This window comes from Watersipora subatra, chromosome 7 (assembly GCF_963576615.1).
Source record: "Watersipora subatra chromosome 7, tzWatSuba1.1, whole genome shotgun sequence".
NCBI classification, from domain to species: domain Eukaryota; kingdom Metazoa; phylum Bryozoa; class Gymnolaemata; order Cheilostomatida; family Watersiporidae; genus Watersipora; species Watersipora subatra.
Genome location: NC_088714.1, coordinates 38,389,412 through 38,395,411, shown reverse-complemented (window position 1 = coordinate 38,395,411; position 6,000 = coordinate 38,389,412).

Here is a 6,000-nt window from a genome sequence, read left to right as displayed (position 1 = left end):
TCTTATCATCTGTATTGATATCTTATCATCTGTATTAATGTCTTATCATCTGTATTGATATCTTATCATCTGTATTGATATCTTATCATCTGTATTGATATCTTATCATCTGTATTAATGTCTTATCATCTGTATTGATATCTTATCATCTGTATTGATATCTTATCATCTGTATTGATATCTTATCACTTGTATTGATCAAAAATCAGAATCATCTGTACGAGTAATTAATATTTTTATTGCTGCATATTACCTTAGAGTATTGTATTCAAATAATATGGTAATTTTAATAGATATTTCACAAATTTTTTTTTTAAAAAGTGTATTTTTTATCATAACAAAACTAAATACCATGAAAGCCACATTTTTTTCATTTTACAATGATATACATTTTTCATGTTATTAAAATGTTGGACTACACTAAAAGTTGTAGCGAATTTGAATGATGGCAAAGCCTTGTTTGTGCATTTATTAATATACGGAGATTTGTCTAGTTCGAGTCAGCATTAAGACAGCTAATTTAACAACCAAAAGCGACTCTATGTATTTAGGTCAAAAGTCAAACAATTCTAGTATATTTTCTAAAATTTAAGTACAAACACTTGTTTTGTATAATGTTCGTTTTATTTTTGGCTAACAAAAATTATTTTTAAATTACAGTAAAATGCTTATGCCAAATTTTATGCATTCTTAAATAAAAATATTTTGGCAAGCAAAGGATATTTCTAAAGTTGGCAATTGCTGTGGGAGTTCTTATCGGCTTATCTGTTCAGGGCTGGGGCCATTTGTAATGCAAGTCGATTTTGCACTGCATTTTCACTTCCACTAGTGTAATGCATAGTGGAATGCATGCATGTGTGGCTAGTAGATGGTGTGAAATAGTGAAGTGCAAAATTATACAAAAAGTGCATTGTGCAAAATAGTGAAGTGCAAAATTATATGAAAAGTGCATCGTGCAAAATCGTGATGTGCAAATTACACAGATAGTAGATAGTGCAAAAAAGTACAATGCGAAATTAAATGAAAGTAGATAGTGTAGAAAAGTGCAGTGCAAAATTTATAGCTCACTACATAAACTACTCACTACATAAACTACTCACTACATAGACTACTCACTACATAGACTACTCACTACATAGACTACTCACTACATAAACTATTCACTACATAGACTACTAACTACATAGACTACTCACTACATAAACTACTCACTACATAAACTACTCACTACATAAACTATTCACTACATAGACTACTAACTACATAGACTACTCACTACATAAACTACTCACTACATAAACTACTCACTACATAAACTACTCACTACATAAACTATTCACTACATAGACTACTAACTACATAGACTACTCACTACATAAACTACTCACTATATAAACTACTCACTATATAAACTACTCACTACATAGACTACTAACTACATAGACTACTCACTACATAGACTACTCACTACATAGACTACTCACTACATAGACTACTCACTACATAGACTACTCACTACATAAACTACTCACTATATAAACTAATCACTACATAAACTATTCACTACATAGACTACTAACTACATAGACTACTCACTACATAGACTACTAACTACATAGACTACTCACTACATAAACTACTCACTATATAAACTACACACCGCATAAACTACTCACTACATATATAAAATGATACGCCACCAAGCACTTTGGTTTGCAGCCATTGAGCCTAGATTGTTTTTCATCACCTCTGAAATGTTATCACTGCGTTGCTTCTCCTGTCAAGGGTTGTCATTGGAATTTATTGTTATTGCTACTTCTGACTATATGTAGAGCAGTGGCATGGCAATTAGTTAGAAGAGTGCGCATTGGAAGGCAACGACTGAGCAATAACCTCTCAGCTTTACATCGCTTTAAACAATCTTCAATTCATTACTTCAACAGCTGATATTAGTTACACAAAATCTGAAACGTAAGTAATGATTTTTCTCGACTGCCAAGCTTTCTAGTCTGAGTCTGCATTCTAGTCTGAGCACCAGGAAAACAGAGCTAAATTTGAGCTACTCTATTAAACCTCTCTGATTAATCAGCCCAAAACACCAAGCAGTGAATTAAGTCAGAAAAGCCTCAGAGAGTAGATTTACCTCTGCAGAGTTCAGAGAAACATGACAGAGTCAACCTTTAAAGCATACACTCATTGCACAGAGTGTGTTGGTTGAAGATTTGTGGCATACGCTTTGTATTATAACCAAGTAGACCCAAAACAGACATCTAGTATTCTACCCAAGTAGACTCGGAACAGACACCTTCTATTATACCCAAGTAGACCCGGAACAGACACCTACTATTATACCAAAGTAGACCCGAAACAGACACCTAGTATTCTACCCAAGTATACCCGGAACAGACACCTACTATTCTACTCAAGTAGACCAGGAACAGACACCTATTATTATACCCAAATAGACTCGAAACAGACACCTAATATTATACCCAAGTAGACCCGAAACAGACACTTAGTATTTTACCCAAGTAGACTCGAAACAGACACCTAGTATTATACCCAAGTAGACCCAAAACAGATGCCTAGTATTATACCAAGTAAACCCAAAACAGACACCTACTATTATACCCAAGTAGACCCAAAACAGACAACTAGTATTATACCCAAGTAGACTCGAAACAGACACCTAGTATTATACCCAAGTAGACCAAAAACAGATCGGTTTGATACTTACTAGCATCTCAATTATAAGTTTAGCTCTGATTCAATTTAGACAGATCAATGTAAAGTAGGAAATTGAAACACTAGCAGTAACCATGGCCATACTAAGTTTAGTGTGTGTGGCACTTGCAATGCAACACTTAAAGTTACTAGTTGTATGGTAGGTACACAGGCTATACCTGTTTAGACTGATTAAAATGTGCGATAATACTGTTGGGTTAACGATTTATTTCTCGTGCAGGTATGCAGTCTATCACTTGCTACTAATAAATCACACTTAGCAGATGGTAACAAATTTATATTAGCAAATGAAAATGTGTGCCTGTAACCAACTATATTTTAATATTCTTTTTGATATTAGAGCATCAAAAAATCATGCAAGTGTGATGAAATTTTGTCAAAATACAATTCATTTTCTGAAGGTTAGCTAAAGATTAGCTGAAGGTTAGCTGAAGGTTAGCTGAAGGTTAGCTGAAGGTTAGCTGAAGGTTAACTGAAGGTTAGCTGAAGGTTAACTGAAAGGTAGCTGAAGGTTAGCTGAAGGGTAGCTGAAGGTTAGCTGAAGGTTAGCTGAAGGGTAGCTGAAGGGTAGCTGAAGGGTAGGTGAAGGTTAGCTGAAGGGTAGCTAAAGGTTAACTGAAAGGTAGCTGAAGGTTAGCTGAAGGGTAACTGAAGGGTAGCTGAAGGGTAGCTGAAGGGTAGCTGAAGGGTAACTGAAGGGTAGCTGAAGGGTAGCTGAAGGGTAGCTGAAAGGTGGCTGAAGGGTAGCTGAAGGTTAACTGAAGGTTAGCTGAAGGTTAACTGAAGGTTAGCTGAAGGTTAGCTGAAGGTTAGCTGAAGGGTAGCTAAAGGGTAGCTAAAGGGTAGCTAAAGGGTAGCTAAAGGGTAGCTAAAGGGTAGCTAAAGGGTAGCTAAAGGGTAGCTAAAGGGTAGCTAAAGGGTAGCTAAAGGGTAGGTGAAGGTTAGCTGAAGGGTAGCTGAAGGTTAACTGAAGGTAGCTAAAGGGTAGCTGAAGGGTGGCTGAAGGGTAGCTAAAGGGTAGCTAAAGGGTAGGTGAAGGTTAGCTGAAGGTTAGCTGAAGGTTAGCTGAAGGTTAGCTGAAGATTAACTGAAGGTTAGCTGAAGGTTAGCTGAAGGTTAGCTGAAGGTTAGCTGAAGATTAACTGAAGATTAACTGAAGGTTAGCTTGGCTTAAAACAAGTTGGTTTAGCCTTTTACAATGCCTCACAGAAACTTGCTGGTAAAGTACTTAAATAAAAAATAATATGCCAGTCCTAGACATTGATATAAGAGATCTTGTTGTCTCTTTGTCTACATAAACATCATGTCTTGAAAAAAATACCAAAAACCAGCTTTTTAACAATATTATAACTAATGACTACCAACCATATTAACTAGGCATTCTAATGAATATGCGGAAGTACGTTGCCGCCTCTGTGAGTGTAATTATATTCTAAGGCATGCGAGTGCTGACTGGAATATTTGTTCTAATTATTACTTTATTATCTTTAACCGGCAGTAAGATACAATTCATTAGCTCTACAGTCCTCTTTGCCTAAATAATTCATCACTTAAGTGATAAAACACATGTAGTTACTAGCTAAACAATGCAACATTCATGGATAATGTACTGAACGGTGCTAGTAGCAGAGCTGGAGTAAGGCAGGGTAGCATGACTGGTTGCTGCAGCGAACTATATAAATTATATATATTATCATATAAAATAATTATACATGTATATATTCACAAGATCAATTTCCAAATATCCATTATCATTAACGAGATGATGACAATATCTCACATACGTATATGCCTAATTATTAATGCTTATCTCCATTGATACAAGTGTAATGTACCAGGTGAGTGAACACTACAGATGTCTTAAATATTGCATATACATGAATCTTAGAATAGACTTACTGACTCTGTTCTAAGGATATCAACAGAATCCATTTGCTCCACTTACTCGGATAATATTTTCTGAGAGAAGAACGCGTGCTGAACCACTAGAGAACCACTAGAGAACCACTAGCTAGATACCACTAGAGATACCTAGTGGTACCTAGAGCTAGTGATATCTTTAAATAAAACTTGCTACCAAGATTTAAACTGGTATTGACTTAAAAAATGTCTGGTTATCTTTGAAAACCTATTTACAATATAGCAGTATCTTCAGTAGAAACCAAAGTTATTATATGCATGTACTTCGATTAGTGAGCATACGCAGGCAGCCAATGTTCACAGTGAGTGTCATCGACTTGCAGATTTGATTTAGAGAGCTTGTAATAGCCGAGAAAGATGAGAACCATGATAACAAGAGTAAGTTATAGCAAGAGTAAGTTATAGCAAGAGTAAGTTATAACAAGAGTAAGTTATAGCAACAGTAAGTTATAGCAAGAGTAAGCTATAGCAACAGTAAGTTATAGCAACAGTAAGTTATAGCAAGAGTAAGTTATATCAAGAGTAAGTTATAGCAAGAGTAAGTTATAGCAACAGTAAGTTATATCAAGAGTAAGTTATATCAAGAGTAAGTTATAGTAAGAGTAAGTTGTATCAAGAGTAAGTTATAACAAGAGTAAGTTATAGCAAGAGTAAGTTATATCAAGAGTAAGTTATATCAAGAGTAAGTTATAGCAAGAGTAAGTTATAGCAAGAGTAAGTTATAGCAAGGGTAAGTTCTAGTTGAGTATAATGCTGACTGGTATAAACTACAAAATATTTTTTCTCTGCTAAGTTTATAGTTTCAACAAAACGCAATGATAAAATTGGAAATGAGAAGCAGTTTAGCCAGAGCCAGCTGTTGGAGTAACCTTCTATTACAATGACAAACATTGAATTTCTGAACAAGGAATCAAGTGCTCATTTTTTGTCACAATGGTACATTATACACAACATATAAAATTTGTTTTCGTGTTATCCAAACATTCGAGAACAAAAATTTAAGTTATTTTTTTATCTCTAAGTCCGCCAGGGCAAAATATAAGTGTAATATACTGTATTAGTATCTTAGCTCACTTAAATGTAATATACATGTATTGTATTAGTATCCTAGCTCACTTGAACGTGATATATTGTATTAGTACCTTAGCTCACTTAAATTTAATATATTGTATTGGTACCTTAGCTCACTTGAATGTAATTTATTGTATTAGTACCTTATCTCACTTAAATGTAATATATTGTATTAGTACCTTATCTCACTTAAATGTAATATATTGTATTAGTACCTTAGCTCACTTAAATGTAATATATTGTATTAGTACCTTAGCTCACTTA